The sequence below is a fragment of the Tyto alba genome, unplaced genomic scaffold (assembly GCF_018691265.1).
Source record: "Tyto alba isolate M040663 unplaced genomic scaffold, T.alba_DEE_v4.0 Super-Scaffold_3, whole genome shotgun sequence".
Taxonomy (NCBI): domain Eukaryota; kingdom Metazoa; phylum Chordata; class Aves; order Strigiformes; family Tytonidae; genus Tyto; species Tyto alba.
This window is the reverse complement of record NW_024881304.1, coordinates 5,207,356-5,231,407: the sequence shown is the minus strand read 5'-3', so window position 1 is coordinate 5,231,407 and position 24,052 is coordinate 5,207,356. Positions and strand designations below refer to the sequence as shown.

The 24,052-nt window shown below is 34.7% G+C and overlaps 1 protein-coding gene across 16 annotated transcripts in view; it reads left to right on the top strand.

Moving 5' to 3' along the window:
* ERC2 (ELKS/RAB6-interacting/CAST family member 2) overlaps positions 1-24,052 on the top strand; it is a 559,477-nt gene that overhangs the window by 474,691 nt on the left and 60,734 nt on the right. For 14 of the 16 annotated variants that reach the window (XR_004405890.2, XR_004405889.2, XR_004405898.2 and 11 more), the window contains one exon: positions 22,555-22,745. The exons of 1 other annotated variant lie outside the window; for it this stretch is intronic. The gene's annotated coding sequence lies outside the window, so the exon portion shown is untranslated. Of the gene's footprint in view, positions 1-22,554; positions 22,746-24,052 lie in introns of those variants that run through there. One more of the 16 variants, XM_032984315.2, reaches the window with a different exon arrangement.

Sequence of the window (24,052 nt, the reverse complement as noted above, 5' to 3'; positions counted from 1 at the left end):
TATCTGTGTTCTAATATACACAGCTTGTTTTGTCCTGAGCATGGAAGAAATAAAATGGAAATGCCATACCTACTTGATGCCCTATTCTGGTTTTGGAAGTCTACACAGCTATCCAGGTCACAGTATCAGTGTTTCTCTAGCTGTGTTTTAATTTCTCTTCCATGTCAGTCATGTGCTGGTTTTGCTGCTCCTCTATCAGGTACGTGCACTCAAAAGATGAGTCACGGAAACATCTCTCCTTTTTTTCAATATGCACGTTTACATTTTTTTTTTTTTTTTTTTCATATTTTGGAGATTGTCTCAAAGCTTTCCTATGTCTACTGTCTAAAATGTAAGGCAATCTTCAGGATCACAAGCTTTGGTAATATGTTGCCCAAGCACCTTCTATTAACTTGTGTGGCAGGTTTCCATAGGAAGCTCTTGAACCCTTTAGAAATCTTAATGCTGACATGCCTGAACATATGTATTACAGTTGTTATATATGTAATAGTTGCTATTTTTATACTACAAGTGTATCAGTTTTGGCCCTGAGTCTCTGGTAAAGTTAGTACAAAATGTGTCATGAATATCTTTATTCGATACTTTTAACCTAATAAGTTTTCCAAATGGTAGTCTTTGGGAATTCATTGTGCATCAAAATATTGCTGTAATTTGGTTCTCAAGGAACATTCCTTATTTTCTATCTTTGTACCTGCTTGCTTTCTGTAGAACATCTGCTATTAATGCAATAGAAAAAAAGAGTTCTGGGTTTGAGGATGAAAGCTGGTCAGTAAACTTTTTCTTTGAGGTAATCAGAAAAGTATGCAATAAATTAGAATGTTTTAGGCCTTTCTCATTTTGGATTTCACATGTCCAATTAGAAATTGGCTCTCTGTCATTTAGACCAAATATTCCAGGACACAATGTCATTCTCTCCTTGGCTGCTTCAGGAAGTCCAGCCTTTATTGTTCATACAGTCTACTTGTTCCTTCAATTACTTTGTGCTTTCTCACATGTTTCCTCCAGGTGAGAGGAAACTATGTCCAAATCTATAAACTCACCACTTTGTCACCCTTTAAATCACTAATAATTATCCTTAAAGGCTATTAACTTCTGTCTGACAAAAAGGGGCAAGGGACAAGCAAAGCTGATAACTGCTAATTCAAATCATGGCTCTATCTACTTCTGCTTCTCACTTTTTTTTTTCTTTATATTTTTATCCTAAGTTGTGAAAATTCTGGACAAAATATATTTATACTGTGAATAGCATGATGGGACTTAAGTCCTTGCATGGACAATAGGTAAAATTATAATAGAAATCAACAATTCTGTTATGAGCAGTGTGATTTTGAATTTTCACTTTCAGTAAATCACAGAATATGTCACAAACCGGGAAATGTGCGCTTACAGAAGTTTGTTGAGAGCAATTCTATAAAATAGTAGTTCTTGGGCGTTGTTGCACAGACTTTTTTTGGGGGCAGGGGAAGATTTACCCCACAATTTGTTAGGATTGTGACAGGCTTTAGGGCATTGAGAAAGCTGCACGCTTACCCTTACAGCCATTGCATTATTTTGCTCAAGTGGGTGATTCTCCACCTTCCTTAGTAAGTTTCAATTACCGTTAATTTTGACTGCATGGGGCAAATAGATACTTAATCTGAATATCTCTTTCAGAAGCCATCATTACGTGATATACTTCACTTTTTGTGTGTAGGTGTAGAAATGGTATTATTTCTAAAAGTGTAAATTCCTATGATTGATATGTATTTTTGCTGTTAAGGATTTTTGTCTCTGAAAGCTAGTTTCTTTGTTTTTCTTGTTCATAGTAAGAGCTGTAGTTCGCATGTTGTTGGCACGCTAAATGTTTGCTCACAACAGAAGATAAGAGAATCTTTAATAAACCTTAGCAGGAGTGCTCATTTTTGAAATGTCAGAGGAATACTATAATCATAGTTGTCATTATTTATACAGACAGTGGTGAATAATTCCTCTCAGTGAGGGCAGCTGCTCAGTAAAAAGTGCAGAGACAGGAAAGGACTATTGAAACAAGAGGTTTAACTAAGTCAGTTGAGATCCACAACTTAACTAGCATTCCTTGGCTTTGTTGAGAGCACTACATCTACATACTGTGTAGTTGTAGCAGAGCTATTAATGTGTAGTTTACATTACTGAGCATGTTATTGAGTCCTGGATCATTTTGTGCCTCCGCTAGTGGTGTCTCCCATGAAGTATCTGATGTGGGAAAAGCTTCCAGAATTTAGGGGTGGAAAAGAATTTTTTGATTCAATTTGTTACTGGTCCTGCCTCGTAACTGATGATAATGGCTCTGAGAATACAGGGAGCTAACCAGGCATGGCAGGAGTACAAGTGATTGAGGATGTTAATCTTACTTGATCATTTGCTTTGTAAACCAATCTGCGACTGTTGCTTTTCCTTTCACCTTATACTAAAAAAAAAAAAAAAAAAAAAAAGTATTCCAAGCCAATGATCAAAACCAAAATATGAAAAAAAAGATGAAGACATACATCTAATATGCATCATATTGATTTATAATACATTTCATGTGTTTAGAGAGAATTAAAAAACATAATATTGTTGTGTATAGTGGCTCATTTTCTATGTATGATGTTTGGATCTTTACTGTAACACACCTGAATCAAGTATTTTTGCTTGCTACTTAAAGGTCTTAGGCATAGCAGCTCAAATTTAGGTTATTTGTTTGTGTATTTTCCTTGATGTACTCAGAAAAGATAAGTATCCGAATAATCAAGGAATTAAAAGATGCTTATTCTCATAGCCAAAGGCTTTGGAGTCTTTGAGGACAGGGTTGATTATCTGTTGGAACAACAATAAAGAAGTTTTATTTTATTAGAGCTAAAATATTTTTCAAATGTTGGTAATTAAATTGAGTCCATAAAGAAGCTAGGATATTAATATCAAGGGTGGATATATTCAGTATTAGGAGATGCCAGCTTGCAAGACTCATAATTAGAAACGTGATTCAAATCTATTGTAGCTATAACTTTCTGTCATAGCTATAGCTCACTGTCATAATTCAGATCATAAGCAATACATAACTAGGACACACTAGTGGCTTTTTTGTATTTTACTTTATAACGACTATTTTTAGTATATTAGGAGTATTGCTATAGGTGACAATCTATTAATAGCAAGCAAAGTTTTCATGTATTTAATAATTTCTTATAATTTAATACAGTCTGAGAGAAAAGTGAATTGAGAACAGCACTGTGGAGAAGGACTTGGGGGTAGTAGTGGATGGAAAACTGACTGTGAGCCAGCAATGTGCGCTCCCAGCCCAGAAAGTCAACCGTGTCCTGGGCTGCATCAAGAGAATTGCGGGCAGCAGGTCAAGAGAGGGGATTCTCCCCCTCTGCTCCGCTCTCATGAGACCCCCCTGCAGTGCTGGGTCCAGCTGTGGGGCCCTCAGAGTAAGGACATAGACATGTTCAAGCAGGTCCAGAAGAGGCCACAAAGATGATCAGGGTCTGGAGCACCTCCCTTATGGGGACAGACTGAGAGATTTGGGGTTGTTCAGCCTGGAGAAGAAAAGGCTCTGGGGAGACCTTATAGCAGCCTTCTGGTACTTAAAGGGAGCTACAGGAAAGATGGGGAGAGACTTTTTATTAGGAGGTGTGGGAATAGGATGAGAGGTAATAGTTTTAAACTCAGAGAGGGTAGATTTAGTTTAGGTATAAGGCAGAAATCCTTCCCTGTGAGGGTGGTGAGGTGCTGGCACAGGGTGCCCAGAGCAGCTGTGGCTGCCCCCTCCCTGGAAGGGTTCCAGGACAGGTTGGACGGGGCTTTGAGCAACCTGGGCTGGGGGAAGGTGTCCCTGCCCATGGCAGGGGGTCGAAACTAGATACCTTTAGGGTCCATTCCAACCCAAACCATTCTATGATTCTAGTATGTAATCACATCATTTAGACATCCATACTCTTATTTCTTAGGGTTCCAGCTAAACACAAAATTCTGGACCTATTGAAGGAATGGGTGGACTTCAACTTTATCACTGTTTTCTCATGGCTATAACCATGAGGGAAATTACACAGAACAAAGGACTTGGAAAAGTGTTAAGAATTTCACTATAAAGTAAAGATTTAACTGGCTTACTGCTTGCACACTGCTGTCCTCAACTATCAAGACTTTCCTCTGGAAGCTCATGCACAAATACATAATATTTAGTTTTTATACACCTTTTCAAACTGTCTTTAATAGCAAATATAAGGGCGTTGTGACTAATTCTACAACTGTGGCTAATTATAATTTCATTTAGAATTAACAGGCTATCTGAAAAGATTGGGAACACTATGTTTAAGTGACTGCTGCAGTCCTTTTGCCTAAGAAGGTATTAAGCCTAAGAGGAAAGCAGACTGTGTGTGATAGAGGAGAAAGAGCAGAGAAGTGAGAACAAAACATGGTTGCTCTATAGTGGGAGGTAAATAAAGCAGTTTCTGATACACTGTCTTCCAAAAGGAAATGGAGGAGCAGTGAAAGCCCAACAACCACATTTTGATCTGATCTCAGATACTTGGCAGGTAGGAGAAGGTGTTTGCAGAGACATGACAGTGAAGAAAGTGACTGAAGTGCAGCCTTATTTTCTTCAGGTAGGCCTCTGTACAAATTTTAGGACATAATTTCTATCCGAGAATTTAAAAAATTGATGAATGCCTTTCTAGTCAGTAGGAAATCATTTTGTGTAATGAAAGAGCTTTCATGCTATAGTACTTCAGTTGGTCCCAAATCATGCTAAAGAGGTAATTATCGCTCTTACTGTTTTCCAAGTTGACAACCAAGGGGGTCGAAAATGCTTTTTCTGTCTGATAATGTGCTTAACTAGCTTTCAGTGAAGTTGCATAGCATGGTTCATTGCCCCTTGAATTTTTTTCAGGATGTGAAGTGGCTGGGTTAGTGACTAGCAGTAATGTATCAGTGCAGATCAGCAGCAGATAATTTAGTCTGATCTTGTTTGATTTTATGGGTCTCCTAAAAACTGTTTCCACATACCTAGCAGCTTAACAGACAGACATATGATTTCAAGCTGCTAAACTTCAAGGACTGTTGTAGAAGGGGCAAGAATGCATGGTGGAGGAAAAAAGGGTAGATTTAATGCTGGGAAAGAATTTGACTCTGGCTTATACTCTGTTGCCTTTCCTTTTTAGACTTGTCTACACTGAATATTATACATTTCTGCATCTGTTTGTGGTACAAAAAAACCAGAAATGAGATTACTAAGTTTTAATAAATAAAATGTTTTCAGATGTATATAGTTCTTCATGTTCCTCTAAGAGGAAAAGAGAAAGTTCTTACAATTGTAAATATAACTTAACATCCACAGCCAGGGGATTCTTGAAGTTATTATTCAAAAGTAATCTTTGTAGAAATAAAGATGCACCTTTCAAATATTTAATTAATATAGAATTTCAGTGGGAGTTTATCCTGGACTTAGCTGGGGTTTCAGACTGTGTTAATCTCAAAGTGTAAATGAATGGATTAAAATGTAGTTTGGGCTTTTTATCTTTGAAATGAAAAAAAAAAAAAAACAAACAAGGCTTTTGACACTTTACTTCATTTATAGAGTTGAAAAAAACGGTCAATATCTTATGCTTACACTTTTTACAAAAATGGAATTCTGATATGGAAATTAATAGGCTAAAAGGGAAATGCAATATGCTAACAAAGTTATCCTTCATCCACCATCATCCTTGTGAACCAACAGTTTTGAATTTTATGTGAGGCATTAATTCAATTTTTGTAACACTACCATAAAATAAAATATACAGTATCTTACCAAAAGAACAGTCATTACCAAGAGCCAAGGGAAGAAAAAATGTGTTTGTATTCTTATGAATGGCTCTTCCCTAAAAAATAAGGCAATACTCTTCCTGAGTTCAACAGACATTGTAGACAACAATTTTTTTGTCAGCAAATAAATCTGATTTTAAAATGTCTTATATTTTAATTTTATAATTATATGTTAAAAACTGACATATTTCAGATGACTGTGATTTTTGTCATTTCTTTTACTTAGTTGTATTTTCTCTTCTTATAGTAAGCATTCACATTCAATAAATTAAATAATAACAGGTGACCATTATTTTAATTTTTGACAGGACTAAGTTGAATCGAATTTAATGGTGGGATGTGTGCAGAAGGAGCCAAAATACTCTAACAGAGATCTATCTGGTATTAACCAGAGATCGCGGGGTCTCACTTTTATGTGCCTAAGAGCTTGATGTATTTATGGAGTGTAGGATAGTGGATAGCTTCCTTTTAGTTTTTTTACAGTTAGACAAGGTATTGCTGGTATGAGCAGGTATTTCCTATATGCAGAATAGGAAAGACTGCTAATACATTTAATAACCCAGCTAAGAGAAGAAAAAAAAATAAAAGGAAATGCTTGAAGGGCCCTCATGGTACACTGTAGTATTAAACACATGGCAGACCATGGACTCAAAATAAAATCTTTCAATTTGAGTGTGATGTCACGGATCAATTATTTGACTGTGGTGGCAATACTGATAGTGGTACCACACCTATGAAAACTGGAATTCATCCAGCTAGGTTTGAAGGTGTGATCTACGATCCATCAGTGTCAGTTGAAAATCACCCATTACCTCTGATACCAAACCATGAAAGCAAATTTTACCTTCACTGCTGAATCATAAGGGTGTTGTTCAAGCAGCCCATTCTTTTTAGGTATTATGTATATAGTTTACACATTATGTTACTCTGAGAGGCCTTTGCTTGCATCTTCAATCATAATCAATATCTGGTGTTAATTACTACTAACAATGTGTTCTCTTTTTAATACATTTAAACTTCACAAAATAATTTGTAAATAGGAAATACTATATTTCTGTTTTGAGAAACTGAACTACAAAGATGTCATTACCTATTCATAAGTTATTTGGTATTTATCTATTTGTATTAACCTGGTTTGTGACTAATTGTACCCCTAACTTCATTTTGAACAGTAATATTTTACAAAATTTTGAAAGCAGAAATTATTTCTCAATTTATTTATTAAGGTAGCTTTAAATATATTTAATCAGCTCTAAATAACAACATTCTCTCTGGCAATACTGTAGCTTGAAAGTGTTGTATATCCTTTTCCCTTCTATTTAATATTTATGAATACAAAAATTTTTTATTCCTCTCAAGGTTTTCTATTGTCCTTAGCCAGAAGGACATGAACATTTATATAATCTATATAATCAGTCTATGAACATTTATATAAATATATGAACATTTATATCAATATGTGAAAAATATATCAATATATCAATATGTAAATATAATTATATTGATATAGAAAAAAATTATTTTTTTTTTTTTACAAAGAACTTTTACAATATTTATTAAATTGTTCTGCTGGGGTTTTTTACTGGAGTTCCTCAGCTGTTTTAACAAATAATTATCAAGCAAGATTTTCCACATAATTTATTTTATAATTACTGCACTTCAATATTTCTTTTCTAGCTCCGACAGCAGAAATAAATAAAGTAGGTTATTACAATATAGCAGTAGTATGGGTTTATTTATCTGCATTATATATTCCCAATTTACAGACCTGCTTAGTATCCTTTCTTCTTTTAAAGGTTGTCTGACCTTTCCCATAACAAAATCCTTTCTTTTAGTTGATAATTTTATAAAATTACTTGGGACATTTGCCAAGTGAGGTATCTGTCTCAAGAGCTTATAGTCTGCACAAATGGTTCCATGTGCTTAGCTGAAAAGACTCAGCTATTTCCAAGATAGAGAATATAGGAAAAAAACCCCAACAAGCTAGTAAACAATACAAGTGGCAACTTCTTTGAAAAGATTTACTGATCCAGTTGCTTCAAGATGTTGTCCTGAGTTTTAGCAGTTGGATAGTATTCATTTCATGGATGTTCTTGTTATTGTCCAAGTAAATGTTTATTAAATTTGGTTAATTTAGAAGAATCACACTTTTCATGAGATCATTAGGTTTTAGCAACTAGAATTCCATCTGCATGATCAGCTCTGGGGCTGAGAATGATTTCCCTTATTTTCAGTTTGGGATGGCTTCTGTGTGCCAGGTCCAGAACTGAAGCTGAGAGATTGTCTCTCCTGTATTTTCTGTGATATCTGACAGTCCATAGCTGTGATTTTTCTCAACAATTTGATTTGAGGGTGGAGAATGAGATCCAGAGAGCACTGAGACTGATGAAAAACCTTGAGGCAGAAGGAAAAAGACTTTGGGAATATATCTCAATAGAAAAGATAACGTAAATCAGCTGCAAGGGTAAGGTAGAGCTGAGGTAGCTGTGCAAACAGGTGAGAATAATGGTTGGTGGTTCAGGAGACAAGGAGAAAAAATGGGACTGCTAAACTGTGAAGGAAGGGACTCTGAGATGGGGATTGGAAGGGATGGTGGAGGTTGGAGTACACAGATAACAATAATTGAATATGAGAGATAGAGGGGAAATTGGAAATAACTGAGCAAAATCCTTAACGATAGTAACTGAAGAGAGTCCAGAGAGATGAGGATAACTATAAGTTGACCGAGTATTGGATGCTGATACTTGGGCAAAGGAATGTAATAATGTCAGAATAAAGAATGCTCTAGAAAGGCCTGAAAAAAATTAATAGATTTGTTTTGTCAGTAGTGTTTGAATAGCATTCAATTAACAAAGCTTGAAGATAACCTGTATCAAAAATTTTGACTAGTTGGTCATGGACGAGGGCCTGACATCCATTCTGCATACTGATTGAGGCAGGAGTCCTAGGGAAAAGCAAAATATACAAAATTAAGAACTGATCATAACTAATATCTAATAAGGTGCAAAATTCAAGCTGAACACATAATCTTAATTCTAGAACTTCTTACATTTTACTTGTTTCAGCTGGTAAGATGATAATGTTGTTATACCATAGAAGTTTCTTCTATGTGTGGAATACACATTAAGTAGACTGTGTTCAAGATAATGGACAACCTTCTGGAAACTTATTGTGTAAAAAAAAATAGTGAATGTAGGTCTAGGCTTCAGTCACATTACGCAGTTAACATTAAACTGGGTAACAGAAAGAAGGATCAGCTTCTCAGTATCTGTAATTAGTAAAATATTTGCTTGTTCATCACTGCAAGAGGTTGAATATACAGCAAAATACTTGCTAAATGACAAAAGCTTTAATGTGAATTTCAGTGTTGTATCTTCTGTATGTATAGCTGTATAAATCATCTTGTAGTTTTGTTTAATAATTATTTTGTAATCAATTCCATTATTCTGATAAAACACAGCTTCCCTGAGAGCTGCATAGCATGACAGCTTTTACTACAAGGCCTAAATGTGTCAACACTGACAGTTAGTTCTGTCATTTTTTTTTAATCTACAAGGTAAAATCTTGAACTCAAAAAAGCAAAGTAAATAAAATAAATAGGCTTAAAGAGACAGCTGTGTGAGTAACAAAGGATACATCAAAAAGCTGAGGATGATGTGTTTCAAATAAACCTTGGTACATATGACAGTACTTTGTTTAGGATTTTCTTGTAAAGATTCAAGGTAGGATAACTTAAAAGTGGAATAGAGTACTGCCAAAATATTTGACTTGTTCTGCAAGCAATTTTTTGAGGCAATGTAAGTATTTAATTGACCTAAATATGTAGAATTTATTGTCCAAGAAGGCAAGTTCCATGCATCAGCAGTGTTTACAAATTAATAGTTGTCAGGGTCCATGATAGTGTTTTTATTTGACAGGATCTGGTCAGTAGGTTAGAGCAAATGTGAAATCGAATGAAATTCAAGAATACCATTATGTGAGTCTGGTGCAGAAGTCTGAAGTCTATAGTAACCAGGAACTACAGCTTGTATTGCAATAAAGTTAGAGGGTGAGTGGTTATTCTGAAAACTGATGCTGATATGCTTACCCTTGATTTGGGAAATTTTCTGTGTTAATTTTTTTCATGTCATCAATGCAGCATTATGTACTAAAAAAAGTATATAATTGTAATACATTGCAAGCTATTTTGTAACAATTATTGGAGTTATGTGCAGTCCTGTTGTCTAGGTAGAGCCTCCCCTTCAGCTACTTCATTAATATGAGTCCCCTTCCTAAGACTGTTAAGCCAACAATTACTAATTTTTTCTGAATAAGGAGTTTAGCATTCAGACTAGTGTAAAAAAACCCAGCTGGTTATCTTAATGACCAAGTATAACTCTGGAGTTATAATAAGCAAATGTGTCTCTCAATTTCAGCAGAGTTTGAGAAAATCTTAAACGGTGTTTTCCTCTTCACATTAGTACTGACACGGGCTACGGAGCACCTATTATTTGGATAAGGCTATGTACATCTGTCTAAATCTTACATTGTTAAAGACTGAAGTTCTTGCCATGTCTTTGCAAAGCTCTATGCATGGATTAGATGCTGCATAAGCAACAACTGACAGTTCACTGTGTGCACTATCACCTGAAAATATTAAGGACAGTCAATGAGGGGGAAAAAAGTCAGTGGTGATGAGTGGATTCTGTAGAAAGAATTAAGTAATGATTTTGTACTGGATTTTTAAAAATCTGTATTTTCCCAGGTTTTTTTCATTTAATTTTTTAAACATAAAGATCTGTTTAAATAAAGAAGGCTTTTAGTGGAAGAATAAAAAAAAATAATATCACCTAAAAAAGCTTCAAAGTCAGTCTGTTAGGTTCTTTCTGGCAATGAAAGTCTTGCATTATCTTTTTAATGTTGAAATCAGTTCAAGTCAGTGAAATTTCTTTAATGAACTTTAGGGCACATCTTCAAAGAAACCTGCAATTGAACCTGTGGAAAGGCCAATGCCTTTGAACTGTGGAAAAGAAGTTTATCCTAGATTAGCTTGATCTTTTAGTTTACTCTGCCTACTAATCTAGTAACAAAGATCTAAGCTTCAAGAATAGCCCTGAACTGCAGTGACAACCTAAAAGTAGTGTATTGTTTTGGATAAATTCATTATTTCCCTTAGTTATTGGCATTTTACATTTGTAAGGATAGCTAAGTTGTTTACTTTGTGCTGTGAACATGAACATTCCTGGTCTCCGTGAGCACTAACTTTTCTTTAGTTTTGTTACTACCTTATAAATTGAAAATATAATTTAATTTTTGTTTTCATTCTCCCTCTAACATTTCACTGTACTTCCATCCAGTTCAGTCTTTCATCACCCAAATGTGGAACAATGTACCTTCAAATGTGAAAGAAATATCAAAATCTGGAACAAATTATGAAGTGATGGAGAAGGGAAATGCAGAACTGTATGGAAATAAGTACATTAATGCATAGGCTGTGATGCACGTAAGACTGTTTTGAAGGACACTTCATTTTTAGTTTGAACTTCTGCTTTTCAATTTTACTGTAATATGATACAACATTTGCTTTGGTGAGCACTTGAGGAACTTTTGGTGTTAACAGTATTCTTTTCTATAGAAATTCCTTTGGATTTCAGATTTTGTACTCTTTCCAGGTTACAATAAGAAAAACATGGAAGAGATTTTTAATAGAAAAACAACACTTGGTGGTTTGCAGCTGGAAATCACAATGCCTCTACTGCTGCTTTTATTTTATTAAGTGGAACAGGTAAATTCAATATCAGAGCTGATTGTACTCCTTCTCTGGTTAAAGTGAAAATACAGGTCTAGCAAAAAATTAAGTGAACGCTAGTTTCTTCCTTTCAATCATTCTGTGAAATGTCTTTTATATAATCATCTCATTTTCTGGAATCAAGTAGACAAGAATAGTTATCACTCAGCTGGCAAAGGAAAATATGCCGCTTGTCTATAAATATTTACTTCCATACATGACATTATTTGATGCCTACTTTTAATTATGAATTAATAAGAAATAACGCTGTACAAAAGGTGCAGAAAACCAGAGTTAGGTAGAAAATCTCATTCTTAATCAGATGAAAAAAAATTGTATTTATAAAACTGGATTTTTGAAGATGGAAGTATAAAAGAATATAAAATGTCACTGAAGGAACAGATGAAAATTATAAATTGAAATTATATATTTATACAGCATTAAAAATTAAATGACGCTATATTTTCCTGTATTGTATTTTATTTTGGGATTAAATCCTTGGCCTGTTAAAGTCAATGGGAATTTCACCACTGACAATTGGCACTGTTTCACCCTTCATCTGTGAGAAGCAGTTTCTGCTTTTTGTTATTATTTCAGAATGGTATCCTTCCTTTTCTTCTCTCTCTCCAGTTTCCTAAAGATGTATAATCTTTTGCATCAAAAGGAAAATTTTTCTTGGTATATACTGTACAGTTGAAATCAAGTACGCAGAAAGCTAGCTGACCTAATGGGCTGATTCCAGCGGAGCAGACGTTTTGAATCTGGGCTTTCTTAGTTATTGAGGGTATAGGATTTTGAATGCTTTTATCCTTTTATTGGTGAATGCACTAAAGTGCATGCAGACAGAGAATGTTAAAGTGGCAGTCAGATAAACTTGTTAAAGCAGTGGGAGTTTTTCCTTTCTTTCTACGTGACTTTATCATCACAGTGGAGTTAAAAGGCAATTAGCCCTTCAGCTCTTTTCTGGCCAGTTTATTGGCATTTTACACACAACTGTTGAATAGACAGTGCCATATTAAAAATTCCAATGAAGCTGGCCTGGGGATAACAGACTCTAAATTTCGGGTTAATGTAGGTTTCCTTGAGAGGAACTATTGCCAAAAAACTCGAATAAAATTATCTAAATACTGTACCTATGCTGCATGTACTCATAGTTGATGGAAAATTGTAGTAGTCTTGCTACATGCTGTGTTACATTTCCAGGGAAATATTTTTATAAAGAGTGTTTGATGAAAAAGTTTATTCCTTTAGTAATAACAGGCTACCCACTGTGTTACTTAAGGCAATGAACATAGTGAGTAGAACTAGACGTTTTCATCATAGTAACAATTATACTTGCTTTGCATTTCTGTAATTTTCATCTGAGGTCATTAAAACACTTCACAAACATGGATTACTTATTTGTTTCAGTATGTGAGAGGGTGGGGGAGAGATTATTATGACAAAGTTTTGACCAAATTTATTCCAAAATATGGGGGGGGAGGTTGTTTGGCTTTTATTTGTTTGTTTGTTTGTTTGTTTTTTATTTTTAGGATTGTAAAGGAAACATTGTGGGGATTTTTTCTCATTTCAGTATCAATAGTAAATCAAACATGTTTCTGCAGTTCTTGCATTCCAAAATATTAAGAACCAAAAATGAATTATAATAATTTTTCATCACTGTGGAGAAGGAAATACAGGCACAAAACACGTAAGTTCACTACTGGAGAGTAAATTGGAATTTTCATAATATTTCAATTTTAATCTGCTCTTGCCAAAGAATATGAGAGGTTTTTGATAGACTTGACTAAGACTATTATTGGGTCTTAATAATGCATTCATTGCTTCTACAACAAAAATTACTTAATTTAATTTTGTAGCTGATTCTAATTTAATGATGTTAGAGCAGATAATGAGAAATCCATTGAGGTCTGTGTGATTGAAAACCAGATGGTAAGAACAAAAAGCACATCCAATATTTTTAGCCTGACCATTTACATTGCTCAAACTCCTCCAAGCTGTATGCCACTTAACTGTGAAATCATCAAAAAGGCTCCTTGTAAGTCCAGCTGATTTTTGGATCAGATCCATTTCAAATTTGGGAGGAAAAGCTGGTTTAAAGAATTAAAAGCCCTATTTTCACTATTTTTACATTTGCACGGCCACTCCAGAGAGGGCACTCAGATTTTGTTCAGAAACTGATGGCTTTATGATCCAGTGTGTCTTAACAATAAACTAAAAGCAAACTAAAGTGCTTTAATTTGCTGAGGTATATAAGCTAGCAGCTTTTTTCTTTCAGTGCATGACACTGTAATTGAATGTGATCGCCAATAATGACAAGTTTATTTTAAGTGGTGTGAATTTGTACTTCAACTGTCACTGTTACGAGCTCGAACTTTGCTTCTGATACTGACGAGCCATCATTAAAGTTGTCTGTAACTTTTGTCCTTTAATACATCAAATATATGTTGCAAGTCAAGAAAATTTTATTAAGTGGACATTCAGTGTAAAACAAAAATCTGGATGTTAAAAAGCACCAGATTTAAAGTAGCTCATATCATTTTTATTTTGGTCCACTTTTTGATACGTTACAGTGCTTTTCAGTTATATAGCCATTTAGTACCTTTTCTGTAGCATCTGACTGCTGTTCCATGCTTGCTTTCTATTATTCTAAATAGATTATGGAATTGTATATTAAGTGAGACAGTGACTGTGGAAGAGACAGACAATGTTATTTTACAGTTTAGCCCTATCCATTTGCTTGCCACAGATTTCTTATGTGCTAACAAATTGTGTAGACCAAAGTACAGGTATTGTGTGAACTTCTGTTTATTTCAGTCATGACCTGTCTCAGATAGATAGAACATTCACAGTACCTCAGAGGAATGAAAAAACCACCACTATGGTAGTAAAAGTATCTGATCATCAGGAGCAAAACCAGTGCTGAAGCACCAAGAGTGGTTATGAGTTTTAAGCCACTTCTAACAGTTCTCTGGACTGCCTAGTCAAAAGTCACTTTTTAACATCTACAAAATGAGGAAAATAAAATGTACAATTTTATTTTATAGAGATCTGTCAAATATAACATGTAAATTCTATACAATTGTTTCAGAAATGAAAAGGACTATAAAAACTGAAGAACTTTCCACAAGTAAGCCTAATGCATTAGAGCAAATGACCAAGACATCTGCAACAAACAAAGAGTTTTGAAACTGTGCCCAATGTCTGTGCACCATCTTTTTTTTCACACAGATAATAATGTTCTTTTCGTATCACAAAGAAGATGCAGAAAGCAATTTGTTAGTGTTCTAGACCCATCCAGTTAGGGTGATAAGCAGCACGGAGAAGCCCAGGAAGCAAGTAGTAACATAGTTTCAGTGAGATGCTCAATAAAGGCAGCATTTTAAAAATTTTGGTATTATTGAATGGCAATTTTACTCTGTAAGAAACATTAAGCCTGTGAACAGAATGACACTGAGATCCTAGAGTGAAAAATAATGTGTGATCATTAGTTAGAAATAACCATAATATATAGACACCAGGGGGCAGAATTAAGGTTGCAAGGACAATTATAAACCTGGCATTGCCAGCCATCTGAAGGGCTATTATGTTCAAACACACTTTTAAATTTAAAGATTTGAATGACATAGAATTTGTTGCAAATAATGTCCTACATTCATGGAAACAAAAGGGTTTAAATACACTTAGAAGAGGACTGTGATAGCTTATATATTGAAAATGTGAATTTAACTGAAAGTTAATTTTAATTAGTTTTAGCTAGTGTCCAACACATTACTGTTTGTGGATAAATTAATCCAATCCAGCTTTCTAAAGGAAAAACATCAAACAAATCCTTTCTTGAAAGTTAGACCCTTTTTCTTACTTTCTCAACTGCAGAAAATACTGCAGATAACTGCAGCTTTTTATTTCCAACCTGACCTTCCATGTTCTGAAACTAATTTGCCATACTGCTTCTCAAAGTCTGCTCAAGGACTTCCTTTAGTAGAATAATGTGGTTCTTATTAAGTACATCCTATAAGGCCCAGGAGAATTGCATGCAAAGGAAATAAGACGGAGACACAAATGAATTTCCATCCTCCAGTCAGATATATGATATTGATGACCAGGATGTATATGAAGGATATTGAAAAGAAGACGAAGAAAAAGAGTTAAAGCAAATGTCTGACAAATTGGCTGTCTTCATACACAAAGATGACAAGTGGTCTATACAACTAAGTAGAAGAGATGTAGGCATCAAGCCAAATAGTTATATAGTCAACAAGTCTCTTTGAATCACATGGTTATATGTAACCTCTTTTTAAAATAAGGCCTCACTTTAAATTACATCATCATGAAAGACTTAAAAGCCATGAAGTTTTACATGAAAACGGATAGTTTCTTGTAACTCCAAATGTTGTTTTTCACTGGTATGAATTTTATATTTTTACCAGAATACTGAGATATTCTGTTAAAGTGGAACTTCTTTAGGAGATTCTTTCCCTAGTTTTTGATTAAATGGACCCGATATAATTAACTGTGAAAATAGCAGCTTTCATTTCAAAGTCTGTTTCTTCCTCTAGTTAAAGTTTTTCTATAAGGTGACAAAATATTTTCACGTTAGGATAATTTGATGGGAAAATGCATTGAAATAGCTTGAGTGTACTATTGTGTCTATAATTCCTGATGTTCTGGTTCTAGTGTGTCTTATCTAATGTAGCTAAATATGGATTTCAGAGGTTTTACAAGGCACTTGGTTGATGAGGAAGATTTATGCTCTATAAATTTATGACTCAGTGCAAGTGTAAATAAGTGAATGGAACTCTGGAACTATCAGCATTTTTCATTTTATTCTTCATCAGCATGTAGAATTTGGATAATCAGGATTCTAATATGATTTTCCTATTAATCTGTTTTAAACCATGAAATCTGATATTTTCACCATGACTAATCCATGAAATTTGTCAACTTTGTCTGTGATTTACACAAGCTCTATTTATAAAGAGAACTTGTTTGAGTCCTAAGGCATGGAATATTATTTCCCAGCATGCTTTTAGTGTATTTTTACTAATAAGTATAAACAAAGTGTGCTTACTGATTATATTATTACTTCAAAATCAGGAGGTAAAACATGAGGAATGTTCAAGAGTATTTTCCCCATAGCAGTGCATACGAGTCTTAAGCCATTAGGAGGAAAATAACCTATCATATTAGAGTTGGTAAGAATGGTTGTGATCATAAAGTTTACCTAAAATAATTGGATAACTTGCTTGTAGATGAAAAACATATGTGATAGTTGTATGTCTTTATGCTGTAGGCTTTAGAATTAATTGCTGTCAGCATAAAACAAACTAAACAAAAATAGATTTGCATCAATTCTTTGTAATGGAGGAAAAAAAAAGCTTGAATGACAGTGAGGATAATTCTATTTTGTATTTGGGGGGGAAATGGCTATACAACATTCACATGCTGCAGTACAATTTACTATATATGGGAAAGAATAAGGATCCTTCATGTAAATGTAATACCATGCAAGTAATACCTTCAAAAGGAAAGCAAAAAAGTCTCTTGTGTACAGAAAGTTAGTCTACTCCAGCTGTCCTCTCTCACTTTGTGGGGGGAAGACTTTTGGGGAAAGGCCAAAACACAAAGCATCCAATTTTTAGTTCAGCATAATGTCTTAATCAGCTTTTACAGAGCTGCTCTGCTCTGTACCAAACATGCTATAAATGTGCAATACATCCGTACATGTAAATAAGTCACACTCCCTCTGGTGATGAGAACAAGATGACTATATATTTCAATAACTGCACAATGCTACAGGTAGAAGAAAAGCAGCATCATCTAGTTGTTTTTCAGCTGAGCAAGGGGCTAGAGCTAGAACTACTGAAAACTATGGCTGTCTTTACATCATTTCAAGTTCTTGATTGTAAAGTTCTATGAAAGATCTCCAGAAATCATCCACATTAACATGACAGATGTCTAACTTGTGACAAGATCCACAGGCCAGAGCCAGCTAGAAAGAACTTGATCTGCTCTGTAATCTGGTCTTTCTCCAGAAGGAATGACCATAGATGTATTTACATGTCCATCAAATTCTCAAAATACAGACACCGTCTGTCTTGTTCCCTCACTCAATCATGTGATGTGAAGTGCCTGTTTTGTGATCAGATGATAGGTGAACTTCTGGTCATGTGCTGAGAATGGACTCAGGGAATAGAGTCTTCAGGTGTCTTCTGCAAACGTCATGATGTTCTTATGTGGTTGCCCAAGCCAAGCCATGGCAGGGAAACTATGCCTTTGTGCTTCTGGTTGGCCTTTTCTCTATCCTGCTTCTTTAATCACTATGGCTTATGTTCTCAAGGGCAAAAGTGCCTCTTAAGCTGATTTCTGAATTAAAACAGTGAACTGGATAATTGATAACTGTAAAACTGATCAGGTTTAATCAAATGCTTGTAAGTTTCCAGAAAGTATAAAGCCATCTCTGATGAAGAACTGAATTCAAAACAGCTACTTACTATCCCTTATATTATAATCAATCTGAATATCAAATAAAATTACCAGTTGGAAGTTTATAAAAAAAGAAAATGAGGTGGGTGGGGGAAGGATGGTGTATTTCTTCCTATAAACTGCAGTTCTTCTGTGGAACTTCTTGCTACATGATGCTATGAGTGCCAAAGTTTTTAATGGTTCAAAAAGAGATTTGATTAATACATGGGGGGAAAAAAAAAAAAAATCCATCAGAGGCTATTAAATGCTGACATACTGTTTGCAATGTGTAAAATCTATGCTTTGAAGGTAGCTTAAGCTGGAAGACTGTACCAGGAGCCGCCACAGGAGAAAGTGTGCTGCAGGGGATGGACATGTGGTGTGCTCCAATGTTCTTTATCTCTCTACCAGGCCTCCTGCAGTTACCCTACCACTCAGAAATTCTCATCTCTCAATATTCTGAGTCAAGGGGAAGTGTGGCCTCTACTCCGGGCTGGAATCTGTTCTTGACCTAAGAATTATAATTTATTTCAAACTTTCTAAAGTAATTAGTCCAAAAGGATATTTTGTGGAGGACAGGGAAGACTCTGGGGAAGACAGGTTAATGTTTTACACATAATGTTTTGCACTTCCCTAGCCAAAAAGCAACTGAATAAATTTTCTTCTGTTTGCTTATAGCGTAAGATGGAAAGTAAGTAGAATCTCAGCTTTTAAAGAATATTTTGAAAATAGTGTGAGTGAAAAATGGATGTTTAGAATTAAAGTGTGATTTTATAAAATCCCATCAAATTTGGAAATCAAAATGATCTATTGAACCTTTTCTAATTAAGTGCATCTTATTTTGATATCTCACTAAGTCACTTTACAAATGCATCTGTTCCCTTCAGAACCTTAAAATCTCTCCAATACTACTGCTATAGTACGGAATTTATGAATAATCAATGGGGTTACATAGGTTCAGATACTTATTCATTCTTGATATCCTAGATATTTGTAGCTAATATTTTAATCTATATTTAACCTAGTATACATAGAATTGCTCAGGACAGAATTGAAGCTGTGTCAAACTACAAAAGCTTTTAGCTTTATCCATTTACTGAATCATCAAGCAAATGCTCTTGTGTTTTCTGCATTTAGGCCTTTAAAAATTATTGTCTTTATGTTATAAAGGATTCTGTTTTACAAGATTAACATGACATGTTCATATAAGACAAAATGCTCTCCAGTGTAAATTAGGTCTACAGAATTTACCTAAATGTTAGTTGAGTATGAAAGTTCTACAGCAAGGCCTTTTCCTAATACATACATTTATCAGCTAAAATCTTAATTGTTTTGCCACTCACGTCTGGAAAGAACAGCGTCCTGCTGTTTGTGAAGCTGATCTCCCACTGCTATTTAGCCACTTGTAGGATTCTGTCCCAATTCCTCTAATCTGCTCTGTTTCAATAGCACCATATTTGGACTCCTTCACACATTCTTTTGCTGCTCTGTTTGGGATGCTCTATGAGCTGAATTAGAATTGTAATACTCTGTTCAAAACAGAAGGAACCTTTTTGTTAAATGAGAGTATAAGGAATAATCTCCTCTGCTCCCTTGGATAGAATTTCTACACATGCACTATATTATTTTCCTTCAAACTATTGTCCAGCAGCTTGAGGCACTATCTCAATATATTGGTTTACTTTATATAAATCAGATCCAATTTGAGGTTTAATGTTGCAATAAGGCCTGCGACCATTTTAAATTGTTTATTTCCTGTTGTAACTCCTCGTTCAGAGTTCAGTGCTACTTTTTTCATTATGTCAAAGGTTTACTGATATCTTTTTGAGCTGCTTGTGCAAGTCAGGTCTAATTAAAGCAGAGAACCAAAAGGATGCCAAAAATGGTGTTAGAAATGACACCAAAACACAAAGTGTGCTGTAGATATTTTTGCCTTACTTTCAAGAAGTGGGCAAAGATTTGCATATGTATTTTGCCAGTAGCTATTTTCTGATCCCCATGTAAAACAAGGTTTAGCGAAAATAACTTAAAGCTTGATTGGTATACCTATATATACACTGTCTGTCACTTCACAGCTAAGCCTATTAACTTTAGTGGAACTATCTGTGGCTAAGATAGCAATTGAAAAAACAGGATAGCAGAATGCAAGCCTTTTTAATGTAGAGCTCATAGGCTTATACTTGTTTTAAGATTTGTTCTTTAGTAACTGGAGTTTACTAAAAAATAAAAAAATGATTGAATTATGATGCTAATTTTACACTATGAAAAGAAGGTTCCTTGGACATGATGTCATATTGCATGAGTGTTGTACAATTTAAAAAATTTTCAGTGCAATATAGCTTACCTAAGTGTATAAAGAGAATAAACATATTATCCAGGTGAAATGTATTTCAACAATTTCATAGTATCTCTCACTTCCCACACTGGAAAATTTAGAATGTTTTTTAGAGCATGTAGCATGTTTGTTTTTGCTGTAGCTTTCTACAGTCCAGAGTTCCCACAGTGTGCTGGTTTGTCATCGTCAGGAGCCACTGGTGCCAGGACCTGATGAAAAACACCATCCTGTAAATGGGCATAGGCATGCAAGTGGAAGCTGGAAAAGACAATGACTACAGCAGTTTGATAATATATAAACTGATATCACATTTTATAGTTAGGAATGGAACAGAGAAGATAACAAGTAAAAAGGGGAAAGGAAAAGACTTCAGAAAGTGAAGGTGAAACAGGGAGGGAAGTAGAGAACTATGGGAGGAAACAAAGGAAGAAAAGAAGTGGGACAAAGAAAAAAGTATTATATGGCCTCCTTTCTTCCTTGCATTTGGCAATGTGTATATATAATTTGTTCACAAATGTGTTAGCATTTCTAATGATAGAAACATATAAGAAAGAAAGACATTTAGAAATTTTTATCAGGGGATTTAATCTGTATAATAGAAAATGAAGAGATCTGTAAGTGATCCATCTATGCAACATCAGCTTAAAGACTTGTGGTTCTGCTGCTCCTTCTCTGTTTGTACTTTAAAATTAATTGAAAGCCTCATTGTTTTGTTTAAACTGTGAAAGCTTCCAAGGTCAATGAGTGAGGTAATTGACCTGCCTGTTGTAGGACAAAAATATGTATGTTAAATTGCATAATTAGTTTTAATTACATAATTATGGTGTTTAATGTGTGGGGGTCAAAGGTTACTATTACATTTAGAAGTCATAGCAAGAAACACAAAAATAAGCAACATAGTTTAATTCTGTGTTTCTTTGGGTTTTAAAAAAGGGGTCCACTGTGATCTATCCTTGACCGTGGATATTTGATGATTATAGCAAATAATATATTGCTGTTATACTTTTTGGAATCAGAGACAGCTTTGTAAATGACTAAGTGACTTTACCAAAGACTTCATTTAAGTTTAGAGTACACGAAAGTTAATCAACAGTGGGAACTCAACTGACAGCAATTTAATCTGATTGGGTAAAGTAATTACATGATTACCAAGAGTGTTTATATATGGACAAGGATATTTTTATTGGAAAAAAACCTAATTGCTTTCTTACTGAGAAGAGAAAAAACCAAACAAGTTTGTTGTCACAGGTTAAGAGGACATCCTTCATTTTTTGAAATAGCTTCTTTTCATATTTTAGAGACAAAATTAACTCATAATTCTTTGCAAATTTGCATTGGGATTATGTTATGAGTTCCTCTGTTTCTAAACTAGAAATAATGCTGTCTTTAACGTGTTTTGTTGAAGAAACTCATTGCTTACACATTAATTGTGTGATAGCCTAAAGATGTCATGATGCTTGTAATTCATGATCTCTGTTGCTTAAATACAGGTTGATTTCACCAAACTTAAACCTAAAGGTCCATTATACTAATGGATATTTCTGTGAAGGAGGGCATTTGTTTTTCTGTGATGGTAAAAAAAAAAAAAAGGCAATACAGCACTATTTACAACTTAAGTAGATAAACGATGGTGTTCCTAAATGCTAGAAGAAAAAGTGTCACTTCAGGTTCTCTGAATGGTCCTTTAGAAAATGCTCTTTCAGTCTATTGACAATGAAGGGAATGTGGGGAGATGAATCTTCATTAACAAACATTAACCTATGTGAATACTTCCTGAAGTGCACTACAGAGTAGAATCCCATTTGGCTAATAAATAGTAGCTTGTTCCAAAGCCAGTTTAAGTAAAGGGCCAGGCCTGGTCTTGCACTTTGTATGGTTGTGTTAGACACCAAAAAAAGAAATTGAAACTTATAAGAATAACTTTATATCTCATCAGTAACTACTGAACTCATTCTGTCAGTAGAAATGGGATGCAATCCTCTAAAGTGTGACTTTTAAGAAATTGAAAGATTAATGAACTAAATGTAGAAATAAATTGATTTTTTTAAATGAACTATATAATTATGGGAAGAAGTTTTGTGATCCATTCCATGTTATAAAAATTATTTGTTCTCCCTTTTTCTAATTTTTCCCTAAATAAGTTCTTTAGAAAATATTACAATTTTGAATTGTTTTTCTAAACCAGATGATCCAGTCACTGTTGGAGGCACATAGCCACGGCAAAATCTCATGCTGTACATTGATCACCTGTCCAACCTTTGCCTAGAGTGTGATCCCCAGTTCCTTCAAGAGATCCATCTTTACCTGTCTATAAAGAAGAAGAGGAGGAGGGAGACATCTGGGATATTCAAGTATCAAAGTTTAACACCAGAGCAGGTTGAATCTCCATTTATATTATTCTCTATATATGTTGCTAGTATTGACTTGGATATTTAGCTGAAGATTTCTTTCAGTAATTATGTAGTATGCTCTGAAGTTTCATGGATTTTTGTTTAGACTCCTCACTTGCCAAAACTACACATGCATTTTTCATAGTTCCATGGTGTGAAATTTAATCCAAAGTCATTCTGCTATTAAGGAGGTTAGCTAATACTGAGCATGCCTGGCAGACTGTACCTGTCACTTGAACGTGTGCTGACCATGAAGACCAAAGCAGCTTGTTTAAGACTATTCAGTGTACTGTAGTTGTAACATTCTGTATTTAGCACACGCAACTAAACCCAGGTCCCCAGCAAGTATGCTCATTTTCATTCATTTGCTTCAGGCAAGTTAAACTTATTTCTTACTCTTCCTCTTCCATTTCCAAGAGAACTTTGATATCCACAAAACAGAAAAGGTTTCGCTTACTGTCCTAAGGACTGCCCCTTTAGGAGACTAGCACAGCCCACACACAATCCTGGAATATGTCCAACTTGTTCTTTGAGCAGAATGCGAACCTCTGACCTCCTGGGCCTCCGGCAAGAGTGCTGCCTACTGAGCCACCAATACCCAGGCCATCAATAAGTTTTAAATGCCAGTTGCAGACTTCACAGAGATAATGACTTCAGTGTGTAAAGGTTTTGTTGTGGAGGCTGCAGTCTCACATATGGCGTGACAGAATAAATATGCTAAAACCATAGAGAGCTGTTGCATAACTTGCCTTGATACAAGTTTTTGTAATATGTTTCGAGGCATGGAATATTATTTAAAGGGACTCTGTTACGTAGACTTAGGCCCAAAATGAAGCTATTATGAAAAGAATGTTTAGCAAAAACAGAAATATGTCCATGAAATTGTTGGAGTGGGAATTTCAGGGTAAACTTGCTTCGATTTAAACAGTCTCCTGCATGACATTGCACTGTTGTACCAGTGAATGAGAGCCAGCAAATTAAAATACTATTAAGTAAGAATCAGAAACTGAAACTAAGCAGAATTAAGATATTGGAAGTCTATTGCTATTGTTATAACTTCTCAAAAATCTTACCACATCCTGAGAAAGTTGAGATGAAAAAGTAAATTCCAATTTAGCAATTCAAAGCAACATTATTGACATGGGTAAATAAATGTATTTGTATTTTAATGTTATTTTTAACTTGCCCTCAAGTAAGTTCTTGTATTTTATATACTGACAAAGCAAAATTGATACAAAATAAGCTTTAGGTTTTTGTCACACTTCTGTTATTGATGTTCTCTATTTAAAATTT